This window comes from Lissotriton vulgaris, chromosome 3_2 (genome assembly GCF_964263255.1).
Source record: "Lissotriton vulgaris chromosome 3_2, aLisVul1.2, whole genome shotgun sequence".
Lineage (NCBI taxonomy): Eukaryota > Metazoa > Chordata > Amphibia > Caudata > Salamandridae > Lissotriton > Lissotriton vulgaris.
In genome coordinates this window covers 335,710-355,314 of record NC_141690.1, presented here as the reverse complement: position 1 = coordinate 355,314, position 19,605 = coordinate 335,710, and the positions used below count along the sequence as shown (strand labels likewise).

The following is a 19,605-nucleotide window of genomic DNA, read 5'->3' as shown; positions in this document are numbered from 1 at the left end:
AAATGAAAAGCATTTTGTGGCCAGGTCATAATCTTTGTTTTTCCCAGGACTACATCAAGAGTACTCCAGATAGATGTAAAGATGTTTTAAGCATGCGACCAACAATTCGCGCTCTTGGTGCTCGTTTTGAGTTATTTCATCCTTGCCTATTCAAAGTCACCCACAGAAACAAAATAAACAACCTATGAAGATCTCAGTCGAATGAAGGTTTTTCTCGATGCATGTAGAACAAGACTATTAAAACCTCAACATCTATTAAATATTTTCATAAATCTTTTATAATCTTTGCATATCTAATTTTTTGGCTTTGAAAGTATTGTTATACTTATCTTTCAGATGTTTTTGTGACACTACTCAGTTGCTCGATCATAAGTATAGATAGTTTAAATGTATCCCAAACATCAATTTATTCTCATGATTTCTTCCCACAGGTATTACCTACCCATATTTGCTTGTGCTCATTTTCCAATCCATACCCTACAACCCTTTGTACGTCTTGTTTCTCCCTGTGGACCGGATGTGTCATCTTATACATGTGGTTTCCCTCCCCCCATCCTCACCACAGTATATCTAGATATATTCCCCTTTACATTTCTATTTTTACGTCTCCTTTTCTATTTTTCCTTGTTTGTATTAATTACATTTTTAGGTCGAGCCAAGACAGCACTTATTCTTTCTCTTGGAGACATGTTGTATATACTTTGTGGGCTTACAGTCTGCCCATTGCTTTTCACATTTGTTTATTTCAGTGTCTTTTAAAAATCATTGTTTACAAGTAGTTAACCCCTTCCATGCTCATGACGAGCTCAGCTCGTCATGAGGCACAGTTGAGCTGTGCTGATGACGAGCTGAGCTCGTCATAGTACAATGATAATCCAAAAAAGTCAGCACAGAAGGGGAAAACACCTAGAAGCCAAGGTGTTAATCTTTCCTATTTGTCCCTCATTTTTGCAGGTTGATCACTTCCAAGAAGGAGCACCTCATTACTTGTAGCCTTCCACTTGGCTTATTTAAGTTACTAACTCAGGAACATTTTATTAAATTCGGAAAGAGCACTTCACACAAGTGTTTGTGTTTTGAGTAGCTACAAGCTTTTCTGTTAACAGGGCTGGTAATCTTGGTCTAATTTGGTCACCTTTGTTGTTCATTTAAAGACCAAAATCAAATGTCAGAAGCTGTTTCCACAAGTGCACCTGTTTCCATTTGACTGTCTTTTGACCTTCTGCCCTGGTATAATTACAGTGTGTGATACCAGGGGTTTTCATCGCACCAAACTTTTTATATTTAACATACGTTATTAAAAAAGGTTTTTCCTCCCTCTTATTTGGTGTTGTACTGCATTAGCATTGACAATTTTTCCCTTGTTCCTGACCTCCTTTCTTATGTTAAAGATGTTACATGTTTTGAAGTGTACCAACTGGTCACATGTACACCTGCCTAAATGCAAGCCTCTGCATACTGTTAGCAGGTTATAGGTTGTATGTGTCGCTTCCGAAAAAATATAGTATTCTTGAGTATTTTTGTTTCTAGTAGTATTCCAGTAGCATTTATGATAAATTATTTCAAGCAATAGCTATATAAAGACTCACGTCAAAATAAACATCACACAGCACTAGTCAAATTAACGTGACTACACTGGTGCTCACAGGTAAAAGACACACAAGCAGTATCGCTCACAAGCAGCCATCATGTGTGTGTGTGCACGTGTGCGTATACACTGCTTCCTGCTTTCTAAGAAGGGAGAGCGGACAGTACAATTCAGATGATGCTAAAGCGTGTGTGCAGGGTTTGCTTCCATGGCCTTTAATAGATTAATGCTCTGCTTAACCTATCATTCACTTTTTTTCAAACAGTTTCATGTGAGTAGTTGACACGAGTGCTCGGTTTTCACTCACTGTGAGCTTTTCTGTAAACAGGGCTGGATTGCTTGTTCTTATATCATCACCTTTGCTGTTCATTCAAAGACCAAGATCAAATGTCAGACACGGTTTCCCAGAGTGCACAGGTTTCCTTTTGACTATCTTTTGATCACCTACCCATTTGTAGTTACAGTGTGTGATGCAGTGTGTGATGCCAGGGTTTTTTTTAATCGCACTAAACTTTTTATATATAACATAAGTTGTAAAAAAGGTTTTGCATTATCTCTCATATGGTGTTGTACAATTTTTCCCTTATTCCGGTATCTTTTTTTTAAAAAGTGAAATTGCCTAAATACACGCCTATGCATGCTGTTAGCAGGTTATAGGTTCCATGTGTCGCTTCTGAAAATTATTTCAACATTCTACCAGTGTCTTGCTGCTTTGTTTTTAACCAAGCAAAGTACATGCAGCTCACAGACCCCTTCTGGGGGCATACTGTTCATGGATGAAAGTCAGATATCATTGTTACTACCTCGTGGCAACCTAATTAACTGTTGGAAAATAACTTGTAGGTTACTGTGCTCCTTAACATTCAATTTCAGCAGTCAGGTGGCTAGTCCAACTGCCTGTTCAAGCTACACAATTATGATAACTGTTTTTACATTAATATCCCTGAGGGTTAGAGGGTTTGCCTGGTCTATAATTTATTTAGGTAACTATTACAGGGATGCTTGTGTTTCTGGAAGGCCCTGTTACCATCAGGTTACCGAAGGAGGAGCCACTTCTGACCTGGAGTCCAAAACGCCAATACCTACACTACGGACTGAACCAAAATATCACATGCCCCAATAAATGTTTTAGGGAGTGCACAGAGGCAAAATATACCATTATAAACAGATGTATGTTACAACTTCTACATTTACCTCGCATGCCTTTACAACACGTTAACCTTTACAGCGCAGTATACTATTCCATATTATTATATTACCTTTATTACAATTCCCTTTCAGGCATACAGTGAGGCATTTATGCAAAAAAGAAGAGGAAAACGCTGGGTAGCGCTCAAGTCTAGGTCAAAAGCCTTTGTCATTTTACAGCTCGGCATGGATGGCACTGTGCTAGTCCTATGCTTAAACAATCTGTAGTAGAAATGGCAAAAGATGTTGTCCCTTTCTATCTTGGCGTGGATGGCACTGTGCCAATTCTTTGCTTAAAGACTGATAGAAAAACAGACATTTGAGGTAAGCAAATCTAGAGTGTCACTGGTGTTGAGTGTGCTCTGTACAGGAGCTGCTTTCTACCTAAACTTGAGAACTACCCAGAGTTCTCTGCTTCTTTTGTGCAATAATATAAAACAAGATCTCTTCCCACTGGCAAAAGACCGGAGCGCAAAGCGGAATTTCAGAAATCCTTTTATTTCCAACAGCATATTCACACACATATATATTTTTGGGGTTTTATGTGGGGGACCAATTCCCTAATTTTCATTTAAACCTTACCTACCTTTACCTCTACCCTCCCCTAAAGTTAAAATTACCTGTACCTCTAGTTACCTTTACCTTCCTCTAAACCGTAGAATTTCCCTTAACCTCCCTTTACTTCTTTCTATCCATCAATAACACCCAAAAATCAGCCTTACAGCTTTTTACCTCTACCCTCCCCTAAAACCCTTAGCGCCCTTTACCCGCACCCAAAAGAATTTTTTTTAAAGCAAATATTATGTTATTTAAAAAAATAAATGCGTATCTGTGTGATAAAGTATCACATTTTAAAGGAGGCATTGTAACGGTAAAATCTTCTGTGCTATTACCTGCGTGGTAAAGGTATTGTGTGGTAACGGCTGTTTCCCATTGTAAACACAGAGTAGAGTGCTTTATTCATAAATTTAAAAAATCGTAGGGGCTCGAAATTTTTCTAGGGAGCTCATGACGGGTGCTTCGGAGTGCCTGGGCTGCCATATATCAATGGTTGTCCAGCCTTCATTCTACCTCATGCCGCTTTCTTCCACCACCGTACACTTTCAGTGTTCTTAACACTCTCTTGTAGGTTCTTTTTCATCTCTGCTTCCTTCCTGTGCCACTGTTTCCTACCTTTCCTTTCGTTCTACCCTACCCAGCTCTGCGTCTATTAAATGGATCCAAAAATTAAGCCTACCGGGAACATAGCTACATTGCATCCTTTCAGCAATCCATGTATCGTTTCCAGAGCTGGCCAAAAGTTCTCCCTAACTTCTTGAGCTAGGGTCCCTTTCCTCCTGGGCTGACTGATAACTATATAGGCTGACATGCAAAGGCAAAGTGTATTAACAACTCTTAGTTTTGAGTTCACAACAGTCCACATACACCACTACATGGTCACTGGTCCCTTACTAATAGAAGTCTGTATAACGCGGGACATGTGCTGTGTCACACATTTTATTCGTGCCTTTAAATAAGTCAATCATGTTGTCTGTCTATTAATTAAGCGTTTATTATTATTAAACCATTATTTTCTAAAATAAATAAATTAAAAAAAAGTAGATCAAATATAGCATCCAATGATAATGTTTTAGGCGACATCTAATTTGCCCCGAAATAGTATAACTTTTTTTTTTATTATTTTTTTTTGAAAGATTTTTATTATTTTCTGAAACCAACAGACACCTCCCCTAATCGTAAAGTCCAGGACCAGCACACAGGTGGTCAGTGGACATTATGTGCAATATGCAATATCATCATCCCATACTTTGCCCTAATTCCCCAACCCCCCCTCCCCTCTTTCCCCACCCCCCGTCAGTGTGCCCTGGTTATTCACTCTCGCATCAGGAATACGGACAGTTTCCCTCCCCCCCCCCCCCCCGTGTGCTCCCCTCCCAAAAAGAAAGGGGTAAACCCCACTGAAAAGGAGAAATATATATGTACTCTCGCCGTCTGTATGCAAGTGTCCTGTGCCCCCGCTCTGATGGCCCAATACTTCAACAAACCCCAGAAAGAGCGAGCGAGCTCCCCTCCTGGCACGCCCCCTCACCCTGGTGCCACTGATCACTTCTACAACCCCCCCTCCGCAGCACCCCCGTCCTGCCCCTCCACCACTGTATCTCCCTGCCCCTCGTCTTCCTCCTCTGGCGCCTGAAGCTCTACCTCGCTGCTTCGAAGGCCCTATCAATAGCGGTGCGCCATGCTAATTGCAAACGAAGTGTCCCCTCACTACCTGCCCATCTCAACAAACTCGCCCTCCACCTAAGGTAACTGGGTCCCGTGCTGGACTTCCAATGCACAATAAGCTCTCTCTTTGCCATAATCAGCCCCAAATCGCAAAATGTACTAGTAATTTTAGTGGCAGGAGTGTGTGGAAAGCAGAGCAGGAGGCAAGTCCCCATCTCAACCGTCAGTGTGCGACCCGTCACTCGATTCAAACATGACACCACATCCTCCCAATATGACCCCAGACCTGCACAAGCCCAAAACATATGACCAAAATCAGCACCATCCGCATGACGCCTAGGGCACGGTGCATGCGTGCCTTCAAAATACTGCAGAATTTTCTTTGGCGTCAAATAGGCCCTGTGCAGCGTGAAGAATTGAACCAACTGGAACCTGGCATTGCGTGTGCCCTTCCAAGCCCTCTGCAGCAGCTGAGGCCAGGTTGTCTCAGGAATGGGTTTACCAAGATCTGCTTCCCATTTGCCTCGCAACATCTCCAGGGGCAGAAGCCCCTCCGTCGATAGCCGCCTATAGAGGAACGTAATGGCCTTAAAAGTGCCCGCCGCCATGGTAACATACTGGCAGCCCAGCGAGGTCGGGGGTTCCAGCAGCCCTATCCTCCAGTGTTTCCTAATCCGTGCCACAAGGGACGCATGCAGTAAATAATCACCCCTCGGCAGCCCAAAGGGGTCCTGCAGCTCCTGAAAGATAGCAAGGTACCATCTTTATATAGGTCCCCCAGCATGAGGACTCCTAACTCCTCCCAGCCAGCCAGCGCAGACCAATCCCCTCCATGCGGGAGAGCAGTACACATGCCCAGAGGAATCTCCGGGGCATAGGGGCAGGCGAAACCCGCACGTCGCTGGCTTTGGTTCCAACACAATCGGAGGGTGCATTCCTAGAGGGTGAGCTGACGAAGCCCAAGCCGCTGCTGGAGCACTATAAATGAAACATGTCGGGGGATGACCCTACCCTGCGGACCATCAGGACCCTTGAACTCCTGCGCGATCGCCTGTGTGAGCCACTGGAACTGTGCCGCCAGATAGTACCACTCAAAGTCCGGGACAGCTAGACCCCCCTCGGTCTCAACAGCGTGGTCAATGCAACCCGCCGTCTGCCCGAACCCCAGAGGAACCCTACAATCAGTGCCCGGAGCGTTCGAAAGAATGACGCCGGGATCCACACCAGCAAGGTGCGGAAGAAATAAAGCAACATCGGAAGCGCCACCATCTTTAACAGTGCCTCCCTTCCAGCCACTGACAGGGGAAGGGTCGCCAAAACTCCCTACTGCCCTTAAGTCCCCTCAGCGCCCCGCCCACGTTCCCCTCTAGCAAGTCGGATGGAGAATGAAAAATGCAGACGACCAAGTAAGATAGACACAGATACTCCCACCGCAGCTCCCCCGTCTCCAGGGGCTTCCGGCCTCCTAATGTCAAAGGGAATAAGCAGGTCTTCCCCTAGTTCACTCGAAGTCCCGACAGACAGCCAAACTCCTGCAGAAGTGCCCTGGCTCCCCACAAAAACACATCTGCGTCCCCCAGGTACAGCAAAAGATCATCAGCATACAGGGAAATGAATTGGATCTCTCCGCGGAACATGATACCGTCATAGAACCTCCCATGCCTAGTGTGCGCCGCCAATGGCTCAATCGCCAAGCCGAACAGCAACGGGGATAGGGAACAACCCTGACGGGTGCCCCTCTCCACCGGATACGCCTCTGATATAGTGCGCCTCGTACAAACCCGTGCCGAGGCAGAGGCGTACAACAGCCTAGTCCATCGAATATAGCGGTCTCAGAGGCCAAAGCCCTCCAACACCCGGTACAGGTAAGGCCACTTCACGCTGTCAAAGGCCTTCTCTATATCAACTGACAACCCATCTCCGCTGAGCACCATCCCCCATAATCCAAATCAACCGCCGTATACATATCGCAGTATTCCTAGTGGGGATGAAGCCCGCCTGATCCGGGTGTACTAGAGTGCTCATGTACTCCAAGAGTCGCGAGGCCAAAATCTTACTCAGGACCATGTAATCCATCGTAACCATGGACAGTGGTCTGTATGCCGATCGCGCCGTGGGGTCGCCACCCCGGTTCAGTAATGGCACTATAATCGCTGGTAGTAGAAGGCAGCCTACCCAGATCCCACGCCTCCCTGTACATCAATTGCAATTGCGGCGCCAAGAGGTCAATGTATGCGGTGTAAAACTCAACCGGGAGACCATCGGCACCCGGCGTTTTCCTCCTGGCCATATGTTTAATCGCTGTTCGGATCTCCCCAAGCGTAAAAGCCTCGCCAAGCTTGTCACCCTGTTCAGGGTCCAGCCGTGGTAACTGCGCTGCCTCCAGATGCTTGCTAAGGCCACAAGGCGGGTCCCTCATCCTACTCTGGTAAAACTGTGCATAATAGGCCAAAAACTGGTCATTAATCTCCGGTTGTGAATGGATCAAGCCACCGCTCTCTGTAGTCAACGACAGTATTGGGGAGCCCCTGGCAACAGGATTGGCTAACCATGCCAGGAGCGTCCCCCCCCCCCCTAGTCCCGTTCGGCATGGGCCCGTACCATGTATTCCTTATGGTCGAAACAGCGAAGCTGCTCAACTTGAGCGGCCAACTTCTCACGCCCGTCACCACAGCCCCTTGCCCATCCACTGTCGTGTGGCTATCCCTCTCCGCTTGCCTCAGGCAGTCATCCTCTCGTGCTATCTCTCGCAGCAACGTCTTACGCGTGCCCACAGTAGACGCAATGCAAACCCTGGATGATGTAATCGCCAGGCGTCTACTAAGCTCCATGCATCCTGCCACTCCCGTCTCACCTTAGCCACTCTATGCACTACGGATTGAGCCAACGGAGGGTGGGATCGATCTAACGTTACATCTAGGACAGAATTAAAATCGCCCCCCAGATACACCACCCCAGTCAGGAATGGTACCAACCTCCCGAGAGCTTCGGAAAAAAAGCGGCCTGATCAACATTCGGGGCATAGACACTACAAAACACCACATCTCTACCATCCAGGCGGCCCATCACAGCCATAAACCTGCCCTCCGAGTCTACCACTGTGCTTAAAGGCTGAAAGGAAACCCCTGCGCGCACTCAAACTAAGGCCCCTCTGGCAAATGCCAAATAAGTGGTATAAAACAACTGCCCTCTCCAGCGCCGCTGCAATGCCCGTCCCTCTGCCTGATCTAAGTGAGTTTCTTGCAAGAAGGCCACCTGAACCACCCTACGGACTAAGAATGCATGCACTTTTTATAACGTTTCCTCATGGAGTTCAGCCCCCGCACATTCCAGGTAACACATTTCAACTCAAGTTGGGTCGCCATAAGGAAGCACACAACCGGACATCAACCCACCGTGAACAAGGGGCACACTGACAAACCCCAACAGCCCAAAACACCCCAATCTAACCCCCTTCCCTCCCACCCCCAGAACAGACTCTAAACCACAGTACCCCATCCAAACCCGATTCCAACAAATGAAAACACTCTGGAAGCTACCAGAGTCTCACAGCTCGTGTGAGAAAGAGGGGGTGGCTCTACACCAACACAAGCCGGACCTTGTTCCTAATGCCATGTGTTTGTGCGCTCAACCTCAAAACTGATAATCCCCCCCTCAGGTGGGCCCCCGTCCCTGCAGAGCCCCCCTCGAACAGTCCTCCACCCCCCAACCACTGGCTCCCACCCCTATGAAGACACAGGATAAAACACCCAACTCCCTCGCCAAGGGCAGAGACCCATATCACACCCCCTCACTGCACTCAGATCAGAGTCTCACGGGGTCATTCATCTAGAAGTCCGTCAGCAGGCCCTGGTGTAACAGTGGGCAAGGGTCCAGAGCCCTCTTCGGAACCATCACACACCAGTTCCTCCGAACCCGGATGAGATCCTGCCTCTGCGGTCGGCTCAGTGGTCACCACACCCGATATGGCCGAGACCGCCTGTAAGGCAGCCTGTTTCTTCAGCTCCGTTTCCGATGTCGATGGTGTCCGGTCGTGCAACATGCGTTTCCGAGGGCGACGACTCCTGCGAGATTTAGGTCAGGCCTCCCCCGACAACTCCGCTCCTCCAGCACCATCCGTCCCAGCCCGGTACCACTCCAGCCAGTGACACGCCTCGTCCGGCGTAGTGAAAAAGGTCGTCGTCCCGTCCACCATCACCTTCAGGCGCGCCGGGAATAGAACGCGCCGGGAATAGAAGAGAGTATTGTATGCCCTCTTCTCGGAGGGCCCTCTTAACCGTCAGAAATGAGAAGCGGCTACGCTGAACCTCGTAAGAGTAGTCAGGATAGATGGAGAGCGATGCATTGTCCACCCGATAGTGGGCAGTCATCCGAGCCCGTTGTAGGATCACATCACGGTCTCTGAAGTGCAGAAGGCGAGCCACCACCGCCCGAGGTGGACGACCAGGCGTTGGGGGGACGGGCAGGAACCCCGTGCGCCCTCTCCAAAGTGTAGAAGTGCGTCAAGCCCTCCGGGCCGACCACATCCCGCAACCAAGCTTCCAAGTAGGGAACCAGATCATCCCCCTCAATTTTCTCGGGGAGACCCAATATCCGAATGTTGTTGAGCCGATTGCGCCCTTCCGCATCTTCCGCCCTCTTCTCCAGTTGCTGCACCCGTCGAAGCAAGTCCCCCACCGCCACTTCCGTCGCCTTGTGAGCCGGTTCCAACGTTTCCAGCGACACCTCCGTTTGCTTGACGCGGTCCGCCAACTTGCCATGATCAGCACGCAGCAATCCCAGGCTTGATGAGACCTGCACTATGTCCAGGCTCAACGCCTCTCTCGTGTTCGAAATGGCTTGAAGGATCTGGTCCATCTGCTGCTGCTGTAGGCCTGCCGCCTGCGACCCTGCTACACTCTGATCCTGGGTCCCCAGAGGGTCCTCCGTAGAACTAGGGGTGTTGCCCCAGGCTTCGGCTGCGTCTTCCCCATGACACCCGGTAGCGTCTACTCCAATCCAAACCTGCGGCGTGAGGAGCCCGTAGCCACCAACCCCCTATACACTAGTATCAGGTGGAACCGTCCTCCAGCTCGTTCGTAGTCCACACAGCCGCTGGCAACAAACCCCTCCGATCACAGTCCCAGGGTCTCATCGGGGACAAGACTCACCCATCGTGCCGCGGCGCCGGCGGGCCAGTCACCTTTTCAGCAGCCTGGTCGGTATGGCCTCAGTCATCACTGCCACCACGCCAAGCATAACCAAAAGGTCCCATTCCAAGCCCTTGGTCCATAGCTGCCGGGCATCGGCGTCTCCACCCTCATTGTCGCGGCTTCACGTGGGTCCCCCATAGGGAGGAGCTGTCCTCAGGTGTGTGGGGGTGAGCCAGGTGGGTGGGGGGGGGGGGGGGGGGAGAGGGAAGAAGAAAGGGAGCCGCCCCAGCAGCGCTCCCGTGGTCCAATGAGCACCGCGGCTGCCTCTCACGCCGTCACCCCAGTTCATCAGCCGCTCACGTGGTCACACCCGGCCACGGGTACTCTCCCCGGCCTCCACCACCGTTGTCGATGCAGCAGGTTACCTCCACTACAAGGCCGAAACAGAGCAGCCCACGTTGTCCCCGGCCTCCTCTGATCCTCCCTCACAGCAGCCGCGATCGGCGAATCTGGCTTGGCCAGCAATCCAATTAGCCCCACAGCAGGCCGCCACACCAGGGCTATAATGGCGACCCTCAGAACAGCATCCGCAATGTGGGCCGGCACCTCATCCACAATGGCCGCCTCCAAAGTTCTGTAATCCACTGCGGGCCCCGTTTCTCGGCCGCTCGTCAGCCGACCCGCAGCACTCCGCCAGCAGCCTTCCCCTCAAGCCAGGCCGGGGCGTCAGACCCGCCGCAGGCCCTCACCAAGATGGCCGCACCTCTACCGGGGGGCCGGCCCCCACCAATGCGACAGCGGCTACACCAACTCCTTCACTGGCCCCGAATGTCCAGATGCCCCCTCCGTGCCCCGGAGGGGCCCGTGCCAGGACCACTCCTTAGCCCCGGCCTGCCTTGTCTTCTTCCCCCACCAGCGGCGTGTCGGGCACGGTCCCCACTGCCGCAGCCCGCTCGCCGGGCACAAACACCACGGGACCCCAGGCCGTCGCGGTGATCCGTGAATAGCTGTCGGCGGGAAGGCTCACATCACCCCTTGCGGCTGTGCTTCACGGAGGAGAGCCGGCACCTATCCGGCACCCCGGTCTCGATTTCAGCCGCGGCCGGCCCCGTCGCACTTCCGGCGGCCCCTTTTGTACCCCGAGCCGGGGCTTCAAGGATCGCGGCAGGCCTCTTGGGAAATAGCCGCGCCCCTCCAGCCGCTCGGCGCCTCAGCTCTGCGCTGGCAGCCGCCCTCCAAGCCCCCGTTCACGCGGAGGCACCCCCGAATCTTAGGGGACCCCACAGGGCGACGACCACTGTCAGGGGCACCGAATTTACAGGATAATAGCAGAGGCTGGCGCGGAGCTCTCTGCTCACGCGTCCATGCCCGTCGGCGACCAAGCCACCCCCTTTCCGAAATAGTATAACTTGTTCCTGTTATGACCAACTTCACAAAAGGTACCACAACAAAAATGTGACGTTTCCGTGGCAAAACGGGCTTTGCCTTATTTACACGGCAGGATTAAGCCACTTAACGTGGCTTTAATGCTGCCTTGTAAATAAGGCCCCCTCTCACGCTATGCTTAATATTAAAGGGGTGGGCAGTGGGTGCTGCGGTGAGCGTTCCACCGCAACACCTTCTGCTTTTGATGCTGGCCACTATTTACACGGGCAGCATAAATAGGAAGCAGCACCAATATTAAGAACAGGGAAAACCCGTTCTTAAGTTGGCGAAACGAGGAGAAAATGCCTTTTTTCACGTGTGCTGCCTTGTGCGACACATGAAAAAAGCAAAAAGCCTTGGATTGTTTATGCGCAGGAAGGTCCCCCTTCCTGCACAGACAATATTTTTTTTAAACAAAATCACACTTGTGACTTCTATGTGTGCTGCATTAAGCAGCACACATAGAAGTGACAAAATGCCATTCAAAGATTGTTTATGTGCAGAAAGGAAGACCTTCCTGCACATAAACAATCTTCGTGTGCAAGCAGACACCCTTGCGCTATGGTGTAAGGTTGCCTGCCTTGGCGCTATACTGCTAAGTGTAGCACCAGTCAGGGGGAAACCCAAGGCTGCACCATATTGTTGTAAATATGGTGCAGCCTTGTGTTTCTACAGTGTCGGAGTGAGGCGTTAAGCCTTGATGGCTAACGCCTCCCTCTGCCACTTCCTTGTACATATGCCCCCCAGTGTTTTTTTCTATACAAGTTCCGCCAGGTAAAACTTGCCAGAATTTGTGCAGAGAAAACAGCTTACAATTGTGAAAATGTGACATTAATGGCCTTTGGGTGATGGTGCAGTTGTTCCCTCTGTTTTTCATTCTGCTGGTGGGGTATACAGACAAAGTTATGCAAATAACTGTGCTCTTGTGAAACTCATTAATCTGTACAGGAGGAGGGATATTTCATTTAACCTATGCCTCCCGTGAGGATTTTCTACTAATCTGAAACCACTGGGAGACAAAATGTATTTCCTATAGCTCTTGCACTCTGGTGACTGAACTCCTTTCAGCTTACAGCCAGACGGAATTGCAGTAAAGTACGGTTACCATGTGCAAGCCAGTGCCACAGCAGAATCTTGGCTATACATTGAAATATAAGTATGCCACTATAAAGAAAGGATTAAGAATTAATTGAAAACACTTTAAACTATCAAGATGATAACCCTTCAGAAGGTTTCCCCTGTGACATTACTGATGTCTGAAGTTCACTTAGTTGTGTGTGTTGGTTTTTTCTTTCTCTTTCTCTCTCAATCTCGATCCCTCTCTCGATCTCTCGATCAATAATATAAAGGACCAACGTTAAGGAGCAATAATTTCCAGAGTCGTCATTGAGTCCAAATTAGATTAGGGCAATGCATTTTACATCAAAAAGGTTTATCATGGGACTTCAGAAAGATCATAGTACAGCACAAAAATTAAAGCCTTACGAGAAACAAATATAGAACAAAAGGAGAAATTTGGCATAAAGATCCAACATGCACAGCTGATATGGAAAAGCCTCTCCTTGCACCTGGTCTCACAAACATGGTTTATTGTACTGCCAACAGCAAGACTTGTTTTCACCAACAATGGGACCTGTTTTTATCAACAGAACAGACTTAGATCTGGCCGGTCTCACATGTTTTAGACCCTGAAGCAAGGTCCAGCTGCAAGATAAAATTGTCTGTTTGACCTGCCCGGGGCGGGGACTCCAAGCTTGTGTAACCATGTTGATTAAACAAATGCATTGTGTCAAACCTGTATAAAAGGAAGAGCCAAAGGTGTTGCCGGCAGAACACCTCCCTCAGACTTCCCGGTGTCTGCAGTTGACGTGGTCTCCTCATGAGAAATAAACCTTTTTCTTGTCTTCCAGTTCCCAGCGCTTGCCTCATTATTTTGGTAACGAACCCAAGGTGAACTAGAGGTGGAACCCTACGCCGGGCAGCATTGGGGGTCTTAGAAGACTCGCTGCCTTTCACATATCTTGCTGCTGGGATTTTGTATAAATTATACAAAAATATCATATCACAAAAGAAATTCACACCAAGAACAACATTGAGCAATATGTATGAGTCTAACATGCACTGGATACAATGAAGCACTCATTATTTATGCATAAAATCTTACCCTCGGATATGCAAGTGACAAACTCTTAAAATGTCAGGCGTCGCAAAACCAGCTCCTGAGAATACTGACACTATCATGCTTCACAGTAAACTCTTAAGTAATCACACAATCTACCAACCAAAAGTACAGATCATCCAGTAATCCCTGTGGACAGTTTGAGCAGTAGGATGTCAAAACTAGTGGCCATTGGGCTATGTAACTAAAATATCCAAAATACACAAGCCAAAAATGGGATGAAAATCATTCTTCTACATCAGTCCTAATGCAGGGGCAGATCTAATAATACAGGTTAGGGGAACTAGAAATCCTATTAGGTTTTTTAAAAAAAGCAAGCTACAAATCCTTAAATTAACAACACCTATGCCTGTCACCGATCTAGTAAAAATAAAAAGTATATATATATTTTTTTAAAGTACTGAAAGCCTATGGCTCAGAGATATTTACCACTTCCTAAAGTAAACAAAAACCGTGCAAGCCCGTCCTAAAAGAGGCATTAAGAAGCAGGCTTGGTAGAGTACATGCAAGGAAATGTGCACTGGTGACTTATTTGTCCACTGATAAAGCAAGAAATTATAGTACTAATCAGAGTCTTCCCTTTTTGTCAAAATGTTGTAATCCTATTCAAATCACTCTCTTTTTTGGGCTCCATTAGCTACTAAATCTAGTAAGTTTTAGGGACAGGCTAAGTCCGCGAATGAGCAAACAAAAAGAATCTCGTGCATTTTGTTCCCAGGGAAACATCTACAGGCCGATCAAACCCAAAGTTGCACAACACAGTTCTTCTCGAGCACTAATGTGGTTCTAATGAACACCATCTTCTCCTGCAATTTTGCTCATGAAGATCATCCATTCAACAAAGTCTAAAAATACCTTTTTAGCAGAATTTTCTATATTTGAGTAAATAATGACTCCCACTTGGAGTTTATTCCCTAGTGGTGATTTCAGTTTATACAATGTTTTCTACAGGATCTGTTTGTAGCACATTGTGTTTCGTTCACAGAACTAGAGGGTCATTCTACAAACAATGAAACGTCTATTGGTCAAATTAAAATACCACCCGAAACCAATATACACTGATAAAATAAGCGTATGTTTCTAGTTGCAACTGAGAACAAACTGGGAGTTACCACCAGACGAGTGATGTACAAGGCCTTGACTGCCCCACTTGAGCTTACAGTTACTGATTAACAGTTTGTCAATTTAAAAGTATCAGCAGCAACACAAAATAAGATAGCTCAAATTAGGCGAAAATCTATTGGCTCATCTTGCGGGACCACTGCACTATGAATTCCTTTTGCGTGTTTGCAGCATGTGTGTGAGCTCTCGCGCCTGTTTATAAAAGTCACTTTCACTCGGCATCAAGGCATGGAAGCCAGACGGGCACGGGGATTAGCGGCTGGTGGCTGGACGGATAGTCACTGATCTGTTCCGCCGTCTGGCTAATCACCCAAAAGGGCTGGGGCGCGCTGCGCTGGCGGCTGGTTTCTGTCCAGCCTCCCCAGTTTAGGGGAGCACCCGAGAGATGCCCCCAAGGCATCAGGCTCTAAAAGTCACTGAGATCAGCTAGTTGAAAGGGCGGATGGGAGACACACACACACACACATACATATACATACATTCATATACACACACACATATATACACACCCACATACTCTTAATCCTAGAATTAGGCATTGGCACGTGGGATCTATATTTGCAAATGGTAGCATAACAGTTATAAGGGGTGTCTCAATATTAACCTGAAAAGATACATATGAAAGATACACATTGATATGAAAGGGACACGTTTTTCATGACAATGGCTCTCATGGACACCATCATACCAAAATAAGTTGCACCGCATGGAACCGACAGTACGTTTTTGGGGAGAGGCGCGTAGGATGTCGGCTGATGAGACAGTCTGGGCAAATAGAATCAATGCGTGGTTCTCCCCGGCATGCAGTGATGTCGGGGCCTAGGGGGACGTGCAGCCGAGTGTCTGCTGCAGAGCCCAAGACGCCGCGCGCTGCCAAGAGCAGTTCACGAAGGAGGAAGGGTCTATGCGACACGGGCGGCGACGTCGCGTGCGTGAGCCCAACTATCTATCACAAGCCGGCTGGTCCTCTGGCGCCTGCACAGAGGCGCTATGCAAACACCCCGAGGCCAGAGCAGAGATCCCGGCCGCTTCTGCCACAGTGCTAGCTTGCAAAGCCTTGCTAGCCCCCCCACAGAAGCGTAATAACTCGCACTGTGTAATACATGCAACGGTGTGACATTTTACTCACAATGTATGTCTTGAACCGTCAGATGAAACATCCCAAAAATATTTTCTGGAACCGTTAGAAAATGACAAGTGCCGCACTCGTGCGGCTTCTCCTGGTGACAGCCACCAGACTCCGAAGGCACTGAGTTAGGTACACATGACATGCAAACGCAAACACGGCCGCCCACCCCTCCAATGAAATCATTCGTAGGAGATACGTCTTACGGGCATCGCATGTAAGATGGTTAGTCAAGCCCCCGATCTGGTGGGGGTAGCTATGGCACCATGATATTCCTTCACACTCACCCGCAGACGTCAGTCCTCCCGAGCCCGGCCCGTACTTCTCTCCTCCTCAGTGCAGACTGACCCCTCTGCCCGCAGGACTCGCTCCAAGAGCCTCAGCTGCCCACTGCTGGTGCTGGAGGGACCTATCCGTTCCGGAAGCGGTTCCCGGAGTGCGGCCCTCACCTCAGGAAACAATCTGTGGCTCTGCGGCCCGCTCCTCCCTCCCTGCCTTCCGCCCCTCCCGCCTCCTTTCCACCTACCCCTCCTCGCACAAACCAGGAATGCTGCTGCCGGGGCCGGGCTCCAGGAATGCGGCTCCTGCTCTCAGAACTGGGGCGGCGGCGACGTCCTGTGTTCACAACGAGCCTTGCAGGCCACTGATGATAAGCATTGCCACCAGCGGGGAGTTTCGCTTCTACTCCGCCCCGGAGGAGGGTACGCCTTTCCTTTGAAATGTTAGAAAAAAAATGAGGAGACGTGAAATGTAGCACCAAACACCCGTGCACACATTCATGGCTTATACAAAATACGAAAAGCATCGAGCTGCTCCATTGTCCGGTTGTGTTTATTCCAGCTGCGAGGTTTACACCACCAAGGACAATACGAAAGGATCCCACGTACAAGCCAGTTTTCGCAAAACACTGGTTTTAGACAGCAGAGCACTTTTTTTTCCTAATGTACGAAAGCGGGTCGTGGACGCTTTCCAACACGCAAAAGGGCCTTTGCAACCCTTTCCTAACCACATATAGGAGGATGCAGTTAAACTCGTGGGCCATATGTATCATCCTCACCATTTGCGATTTCTAAATAGCGAATTTTAAGGAATCGCTATTTAGAAATCGCAAAACGGTATGTATGTAGGAAATCGCTTATTTTTAGCGATTCCTTCAAATTCCTAAATTGCAATTAGAAAATTGATAATCACAATTTTCCCATACATTTCTATGGGCCAGGAGGCCCATAGGAATGAAGGGGATATTTGCGATTAGCAATTTGCTAATCGCAAATTGCGAATATTTTCAAGGGTGCAGGGGTGTCACAAGAACACCCTGCTGCACCCCTGAAAATGACATGTGTGGGCATATGGCGCACATACATGCCCTAAGGGCATGTATGAGCGTCATATGCCATCTTTGATTTTTAAATAAATTGCTTTTTCAAAAGAATTCGCAACTTACCACCAACTAGAAGTTGGTGGTAATTTGCGAATCCTTATGGGCATTTTTGCATTAATTTTTTTTGATACATTGCATTTAAGGAATCGCTAAATTTGCGATTCCTTAGGTGCAATCGCAAAATAAGGAATGGCAAAATTTGCGATTCCTTATTTTGCTGCGAAAATGTTTCATACATTCCATTTCCCAAATTAGCATTCGCAAAGGCCGAAATTCTGTGAATTTCGGCCTTTGCGAATGCTAATTTGCTTGATACATATGGACCGTGTCTCTTAATATTTGCGAGTTGCAAAGGGCAGTAGTAATGGAACTATGGAGCAAAATCAATTACTGATCCTTTAATTGTAAATGTTCGCGAAGGGTTACTTACTCCGTTTTGAAAAACAAGTCATGTATCCTGCATAATATAAATCGCAAGCCCTAATCTGATAGAATTGAAATGGGCAAACCATGTAATTTTCCCACATTCTGTAACAGTTCCTGTACTACCGTAGCAGTGGAGTGTAACCTTTTACAAACTAATAAAGTTGTCCGTCTTAGTAAGGGTATCTGCCGCCACCATGATGGTGGTATACGATTTATCACTCAGAAGTCCCACTATAAAGTCCTACAATAGAATCTCCCAAGCATGCATGGTGGTGGGTAGCGGTAGCAGTAGCCATTTGGGTCTGAATTGGTCCACGTTGGCTTTGGCACAGTTATAGCGTTATCATACAAAGTACTTAACAGCTTCATGCCATTCTGGCCACCAAAAATATGGTGAAACCATCTCTGAAGTTTTACCTGCCCTGAGTGTCCCATCAAAGTTGATTTATGGCACCTTTTCAAGGCCTTGTTTTGTATGTTTTGGAAGCGACAAACAAGGAATTACCTTGAAAGGGTAAGCTTGCTTGAATGGAATGGGTAGGATATTGGGCATTCTATACAAGTAGTTGTGGGGTGGTGAAAGTCTTTTTACCTTGTTCAAGGAAGTCCTGATCATGAATTGATCCTACAATCTGTTCTCGGCGCATCTTTATTGGGCGTTCTGTGGGGTACCCTGACTTGTGGGGATAATTCTATCTAGATAATAATGCTGCTTTTTGATGAGAGGTTCCAGGACGAAATGTGATAATGAATTTGTATTCAGCAAGGATATGAGATATGCCAATGTGTTAGGGAGTGTGTATAGTAAATATACCTATTTTTATAACTACCTGTAAGGTTATTTTTCGTTTAACCCACACTATAAGAATAGTTCTGGTAAAACAAGCTGTTTAAAACTCAGTCTGGACTAAGCCTTACGGCTGCTCTCCACAGCTACCACTTAGAGAGCTTTCTAAGGTTGTGTAAGACCATATACTAAGCCAGCCTCCTACATTGCTGTGTAGCGGTTGGGATTTAAGCCTGCACTGTTTTAGCAGCTAATCTAGGTGTGGATTAAAGGAAAAACCATCACTAGCATTATGCACATATACAAATATTTTTGTAAGCAAGTAAGTTCTACTGAACTTTTATATTGGTTGTTCAGGGCCTAGCACAACCATTTCTCCAATCTTTGGAAGTTTCGTTTTCACTAGGATAGGTAGATGCAACACCATACTAAACCTATTCACCAGATCTTTAGTTATGGTACCCAGTCCGTCACAACCCTCTAGATACAGTGGTCTTAAATTCGAGGAACTTAGAACCCTGTGTACCTGTAGAAAGTTAAAGACAGGTAGTAACCCTAACACTAAGCAACTATTAGAGATGCTTCTGGTAGAAGACCTTCAGAATCCTGATAGGTCACAAGAGCAGGACAAAGTGGGTAGTGATGCTCCAGAAGATGGGTCTGGACGGTTTTCCCCTAGTAATTTTAATTCTGTGCATGACCAGGAGGAGTCTGATGACTCCACCCTGGTGAACTCTGATCCCCCCAAGGAATAGTATTGATAAAACAGAGGGTGTCCCTAGAAGTCGGTCCACCTTTGTACCTCCTGGGAGGGTACAGATAATGCAGGAGAGTTCCAGGTCTTCCACTGTTCCAATACTTTTGCTAATTCTATAGGGACCCCTATCTCTAGCAAGAGGGAGGGCTCTTTTGAGAGGGAATACAACCTGATCAAACTTGAGAGAGTTAGACTCAAGCTCAAGCTAGAACAGTTGGCCCTTGACAAAGAGACCCTAGAAGTCCAGAGGGCTAGGAAGAATTTGGGA

At 47.9% G+C, this 19,605-nt stretch overlaps 1 protein-coding gene across 11 annotated transcripts in view; it reads right to left on the bottom strand.

The window, feature by feature from the left end:
- The window catches only part of APBB2 (amyloid beta precursor protein binding family B member 2), a 973,994-nt gene extending 957,395 nt beyond the window's left edge, over positions 1-16,599 (bottom strand). For 10 of the 11 annotated variants that reach the window (XM_086963922.1, XM_086963917.1, XM_086963923.1 and 7 more), the window contains exon 1: positions 16,274-16,599. The gene's annotated coding sequence lies outside the window, so the exon portion shown is untranslated. The remainder of the gene's footprint in view (positions 1-16,273) is intronic. The other variant, XM_086963918.1, reaches the window with a different exon arrangement.
- Between the last annotated feature and the right edge of the window lie 3,006 nt (positions 16,600-19,605).